The sequence below is a fragment of the Geospiza fortis genome, unplaced genomic scaffold, assembly GCF_000277835.1.
Source record: "Geospiza fortis unplaced genomic scaffold, GeoFor_1.0 scaffold11, whole genome shotgun sequence".
Lineage (NCBI taxonomy): Eukaryota > Metazoa > Chordata > Aves > Passeriformes > Thraupidae > Geospiza > Geospiza fortis.
Window position 1 is genome coordinate 5,544,547 of NW_005054304.1, and position 7,386 is coordinate 5,551,932.

The following is a 7,386-nucleotide window of genomic DNA, read 5'->3' on the forward strand; positions in this document are numbered from 1 at the left end:
CAAGACCTTTCTTCTACAGCCCTAATGAGCGCAAAACTATCTGGGTACATCTGTAGCCATGCTTAGGAACATTCAAGACTACCTGGCACTGTCACCCTTTTTGCACTGTTATGGTATCAGTACCTTGGTAATGGACTACTCAGCATTTCACTCAGCCCTCAGGTGGGAGTCCACTGGCCCTTCCTGCATTTCAGTCATCTCTTCCTGTTGGGTGCCTCTGCTGGTACACTTTGGTGTTTTGTTTGCTTTATCTTCGGCTGCCAGGCACTGTGCTAACTATCTGAGGATCAGATTGCCCATTTGTCTTGGATCATTTTCCTGTGACTCAATCAGAGGAAGCATTAAAAGATTTATGAAATGAATGTGTGAAACAAGGACGTGCCAATCAACTGTACAGTAGGGGGTAAAAAAAGCCATTACTTCAGTGACTGCTGCTATGCGTTAAAAGAAAACTGAACTTAATAAAAAAATCATTCCACTGATTTCTGAAAAGGAGTCCAGAAGGCAAAAAGGTCATGTAGAAGACCAAAAAGATCAATTGCATGTGTCTGCACAACCACCCATTTCTTAAAGCTCTGATTTTTGGTATAATCCCTTTGTCTATACTTTGACCCAATCTCATTTAATTTATGTTTTTTATTCATTAAATTGTATGCATGAGGTATCAGCTCAAGACTGAGCCTTATGCATGTTTCACTGAAGGGATTTTCTGTTGTATTTGATACAAACCACTCTACCTAGTTTTATTATTTGAAATCTTAAAAATCTATCTTTGCATTATTGATTTCTTTCTTTTTGAAACCTGATTTACCCTTAGCAATAGCATTTAGTCTTAAAAATAATTAGGATCACTTTACCACTGCAGCATAACCTCAAGTAAGAAAGTTAATTTCCTGTTCAGTTTAGAATTTTTCCATTAATACCTTGAATACTAAATTTATACTATGGCAGTCAAAGTCCTCTGAGAGTACCTTTAAAGCACCAATTTCTCAGCTGTGATAATTTCCTACTTTTGGTTCCCAAATGGCTCTAATCCTCCCACAGAGCTGCAAAAAGACAGGTATTTTCCCTTGGTTTTTTTCTCTCTTATCCTGCTTGCCGGGAGATAGGTATGATAAGTGTTTACAGATGATATCAGCATTACAGGATAGATAGTTAATAGCACCTGCAAAATAGTTAGTAGCAACTGCAAAAGCACTGTGCCTAGCAGTCTCCAGGGCCAACACAACATTTCTCCCAGTAGCTCAAACTTCTCTCCAGCCCAGCAAGCAATGTGAACTGGAACCTTACCTTCTGGGCATCAGTACAATTCATCCTTCATGGTAACACTGTGAGGGGTGCTAGTGGTGGATTTGCCACTCTTCCTCATGGCTGGGACAGGTTGGTTTCTTGCAGTGCCTCAAGGCTCCATGATCCTGGCTGGTGGAGTTATGCTAAGCTGCAGCATGCAATGAATGTTTTCAAGTGCCCTATAGATAGATTAAGGTCAGTCCATTGGTTTCCTGAGGAGTATGGGCACCAATATCTGTGTGTTGTTGGCTTGTTTGTTTCAAAGAACATCTGATTTTCCTCAATACTACAAGAGTAAATCAACAAGCAGCCCAGAAATTACTGTCCACCTTTTTGGTCCTAAAAATCATTCTGCTGCTTCTCCTTCTAAACCAAGCCATTGCTTTTGCTATTTATTGGGGTTTTTCCTGGTTTCCCTGAACTTTTGTGACTTTCACCAGCAGCTGCAAGCAACAAACCCCTTTGCTTCCAAATTTGCTGTCAGTTCCAGGGAAACCTCTCTGATGGCACAGCTTATTTACTCTGCTATTTCTGCTTCCTGTTGTTTCAGCAATAACTGTGTGGAAGAGCATTTAATTGCTCTTCCCATTTAGCCTGGCTGAAGCATGCTCAGCACACCCATCTGCTTTAACATGACTTCTGCATCAGTCCCACCCCCACTCTACAACAGCCAGTTACATCTTACAGCCTAATTTATCCACACACAAAAAGAGCCTTTCTTTGAAAATAGAATCAGAGCTAGCTCTGAGAATTCATGGGTTCAAATTAACAGGGGGAAAAAAAGCAATACAAGTTCTTTAAAGTGAAATTCTAGTGACAATTTTTATTTTCTCCCACATTACATTTGTACTAAAACAACAGAGACAGGTCATGCTTTCCAAACAGTTGAAATAACTTGGAATTGCAGAGGAAGTCTATATTGTTAGGTTTCAATTAAGCTAAATTATTAATGATTTTTGTGTCTAATTGCCTTATTACCTTGACTACAGACAGATTCAAGTCAACAGTTCAGACAGCTTTTATGCATGGCCATTTTGCAATCCATGTCTAAGCCACCAGTCACCACCAGTGTTCCACAGTGGGTTTGCACAGCCCTCCCAGTTGGACTAAATACTACACTTTTCAGGGCAACACCCTATCTATGCCAGGAAGTCGTTCCATGTCCCTACTGCCTCTGCTTCAGGAAACACTGAAACAGTACTGACACCCACCAAAAGAGTAGGAATACCAAAAGAAAATCAGGCATATTTCTGTTTGTCATCATTTACCTCAGCCATCAACAAAGGCCCATGCAAAAGCTCACTCACTCCCCCACCAGTAAGACTGGTGAGAGAATTGGAACAGCAAAAGCTAGAAAACCCGTGGGTTGAGATAAAGACAGTTTAATAGGAAAAGCAAAAGCAGCACACTCAGGCAAAGCAAAACAAGGAATTAATTCAGTGTTTCTCATGGGTAGCAATGTGTTCAGGCCATCTCCAAGTGAGCAGGGCACCCCAGCATACTTGACTTGGGAAGAAAAACACATTCACTCCAAATGTCCCCCCTTCCTCCTTCTTCTCCCCGCTTTAAACACTGAGCATGATGCCACATGGTCTGGAATACCACTCCGGTCAGGTTGGGTCACCTGGCCTGGCTGTGTCTCCTCCCAGGCTCCTGTGCATCCCCAGCTGCCTGCCAGCATGGCAGTACAAACAATAGGAGAGGCCTTGGCTCTGTGCAAGCCCTGCTCAGCAATAACAGAAACATCTTTAGATTATCATCGCTGTGTTCAGCACAAATCCAAAACACAGCCCAATAATAGCCTCTGTGCACAAAATTAACTCTACCCCAGCTGAAACCAGCACACTGTTATTGAGAGACTGAGAACCCATCTTCTGCTGCACAAGGCATTGGATGTGAGCAGGCTGCAAGGAAATATGTTAGCTAAAAGTTAGGAACCAGACATCCCATGGCACTTTCTCTCCTTTAGGCTTTTCTATTGGTGCCATGGTACTGCAAATCTACTATGGCTGGCCAGTGTGCTATGGCTTAAACAATCCCTTAAATGCAAAGCATTTTCTTGACAGCCCATGTTTTCAAAATTAAATCATTATCGATTGCATTTTCTATATAATATGGGAGGGGGTCTTCTGTTATTTGTTGAGGTTATTCTTGCACCTAGAAAAATTAAGGTACATCTTAGGAGGAAGAGACTAAAAAAGTCAGACTAAATGTGAGCCTTGTCACTGATTTCTGCTTTTGAGTTGCTCCTTATTTTGGAATTTTGCTTGAGTCCAGTGCAATCAATCCTACTGAATTTCACGCCTAAAAATGAGTGTGGGAAAATTCAGCCTGCAAAAACATGAGGTGCTTCCCTTGCAGGGAGGGATCTTACAGTGCTTCCCTAAACCAGGACCACAGAGGAGATGATGATGGGGGAGAAGAAAACACAGAATGTGGAGTCTGTCGAGATCTAATTCAGTGTTCCTATCTATCTATCTATCTATCTATCTATCTATCTATCTTTGAATTGTTGTGATTTTCTGATGGAAATGTGGGTTTATCAGAGATAAGGTGAGTTTTGCTGGATCTATAACAGAAGTCAGTGATGTCTATTTGTATCACTCCACAGCATTTGTTTTTAAAAAATCATGTAGTTTTGTCATGACAATACTTCAGATTGGAAAAAAAAAAGGTGAAAACCAACCATAATACTTGATCATGAAGTAAAGAAAACAGTGTATGTTTTGTTAAGGACAACTGGCAACAGTCCTGAAAACAGAAATGTGTATCCATGAATTGCTCCAGATGACATGCATCTTTGAGAATAAGGTAATTCATTACAGAATGTAATGGCTCAGTGACAGTTGTTTATGGAAGTTAATGGAAATATGAGAGAAAGAGAGAAAGCAAATAGAACATATCTTCAGAAAAAGAAAAAAGAGAAAATAATCAAAATCACAGTCAATTACAACTCAGTAAACCCACTTTTAAACCATCTCAAAATAATGAAATTATCATTAAAGCCCCACATCTACCTGGGGGATAATGGAATAATAAGCAACAAAAGATGCAGACACCACGGTGCCAGGTTGGTATGTGTGACAAATCCTCCTGAAGTAAATTGATTGGGAACTCAAAATCCTGAGTGAACAGATTCAAACAATACAACTTGAAATGGAGTTTTTTTGTGGTTTTTTTTTTTTTTTTTTTGAAAGAAAGTCTTCTGGAAACCTCTCTAAGGTTGCAATTTGGTTCTGTTAGAGGTTTCCCAGTGTAAAACACCACACTGAATTTCAAGGCCTCAAGGCTGTCTGCCTATGCAAGTAAAAAATATCTGAATGCCGGGGTGATGGATATGGAAAAGAATAGGAGTAGATTATAGAGTCTTACAAAATGATAGAGCAGCACAACAAATCAATGCGCTTTGGGGTTGCTGGTGAAGGTAAGTTATATCCTCAGACTGCACAGAATAACTGCTCTTTATGTAATCACACCTGGGATATGTCATTAAATTGCAATACCTCATTACCCGTCCTCAAAAAACATGGAAGAGTTTCAGGGAATTCAGATCTGAAAAAGAAAAATGACCAGACTCTTGGAAAGAGAGATACACAAGGAGAGATTAAGTAGCTTAAATATATAGCTTATCTAATCAATAATTAAGCAGGGGAAGGATAATGGCTTAAAAATATGTAAGAGAAAGACAATTATTTTGCATGATGCATGGTCCCAATTCAGCACAGTGCTAAAACACATGCAGATCCATCAGCCCTGCAAAATACCAATGTCCATGATTTCAGTGGAGCTTCAGAACATACCTAAATTGAGGCATGCATTGAAGTACTTTGATTAATTTGGGCCATAACCACAAGTAATAGTATGAAATTAAGAAATGCAAAAATGTAGGCTGAACAGCAGGAAAATCTTCCAAATGGTGAGATATATGAGACTAGGGAGTAATCACTCAGGGGAATTGGTGGAAACCTTATCCCTGGACACATTTCAACTTTTGCTGGACAAAGTACTGGGAAAATATCCTTTGGGGAATAATCTTGCTGTTGCCTCTGGAGACAACTGTACAACCTACTGCAACTATTCTGTGTCTAAGTTTTTCTGGGCTGACTCACAGCATTAAGTCTGAGACATGATTTTTAAAAGCACCAACAGCGCAACAGGCTGGTGGCATTTTGAAGCTCTTCCTTGCCTCCCCCCACAATTTATTGGGTTTTTTCCATCTTCATTATATGCAATGCTATGAAAGGGAAAGAAAACCCCACACCACCACACTTTAGCTTAGTGGGTTTTTTTGTCTTTTTGTTACTCACTGACTGAACATTGATTTCATTCTCGTCTCCGCATTAAAACAGAGCTTAAAGATATAGAGGAAATCTAATTTCAACTTGTAGGGCTTTGTTTCATTCCCAGAGCATGTATGGTGAATATCATCAGAGAGGTAATTGTATCTTGAAGAATCTCATATCTCATATCTTTGAGCATCCCAGCAGAAGCAGTATTAAAGATTTGGGGGTTTTGCTAGTTTGATTTGGGTTTTTTTGGAGGGGTGGAATTGTTTGGTTGGTTGGTGTTGTGGGGATTTTTGGTTGTTGTTTTGCTTGTTGGTTTTGTTTTTGTTTTTCCCCTCCGTGCAGACACTGGAAGAAAGGCTGTTACAAAAAGGATTTTCCCAAAGATGAAGCAGTAGATTCTCCAAGGGCTTTTTCCACTGGGAATAATAATTTTGGTGAGTCAAATGCAAAGAACAATGGCTTTTTAATTGCTTTGAAATCTACTTTTTCTTAAATCAAATTATTGTAGAAGACTGAGCATAATTCACTCGGACATGTGGCTATTCTGCAGTGATGTAGGAAAAGGACAGGTGTTCTCTAACAAGACTTTGCAGAGATCCATTGGAAATGGAAGTGGTTGAGATAGATTTGTTAAAAATTTTAGATTTCCCTTCCCTGACCACAGTCGATATACTTTCTTTATTTTTGCAGTGTCAGTGAATGGGCCCTGGTTTTATTATTGGGAAAACAGCACTTATGTTTATTGGTACTAATTTTCCACTGAACATCAATGCATCCAGAATAGCAGTTCTTAACCTTAAATACACATTTCTGTGCCTGCCTAAATAGCAATTCAGCTAGGAACATGTGTGAGCATCTTCCTGACTCATGGTCTGAGTTAACAAACAAGGTTACTTAATTCCCTTATCCCATTTAAAAGAATGGCCTTGCAAGGTCTCCATCATCAAGGATACTTAGGAGCTTGTTAAGGAAAAAGCTGAGCAGGATAATTAACTGAATGGATCTTCCATTGGGTTGGACCAGGAGGCCTCATTTGGGCGCTTCCAGCTCTCTTGGCTACAGTCAAAGCTGGGAGTGCAGCAGCAACTCCTCAGGGAGGTCTGGTCACTGGGATAAAGTGTGGTGTGTTGCACTCAGGCAATTAGAAAACTTTGATTTTCTGAAATCTACCTTTCGTTTGTGTTGTTGTTAAAAGAGCTTAATTTGTTTAGGTCCTTCCCTCACAAACCAAAACCAAACAAACAATTTGGTATGTGAGGGAAGTGTTTAGCATGTTCCAGCCAAGCACCATTATTTCTGGAGGTCCCATGTAAGCATGTAAGATTACAAATGTTAACATAAACACAGGCTTCTTATCCCTTTTCCTGTAGGTTCCTGACTCTCAGGAGACGAAGGGGTTCATGTTTCCCACCTGCTGGGGGTGCCAGGGCAAGGACAGAGTGTGTCTTGCTGCCACAGCTGATGCCAGGCTGCCCTGAGCCCCATCCCTGTGCCGGGCAGCAGGGAGACCATCCTTGACCAGCAGGTAGGGTCGGATGGGCTGCTTGGATGCGGACAACAGGCTGAGAGGCCAACGGTGAGCGGGGGAATCTAGCGAGGAATGGGTCTGAGCTGGAAACATAAGCTGCCATTGGCTTTCTGGGAGGGCAGCGGCGGGCAGAGCACCCAATCGGGGCTGAGGGAACCGCACCGGTGATGGATCGGTGCCGCAAGGGCAGGATGCAATTGGCCGCTCGGATGGGCACAAAATTCCAAGCGGCCAATCGGGACTTGGGAGATCCAGTGTGCGGCGGGGTGCGTGCCCTGT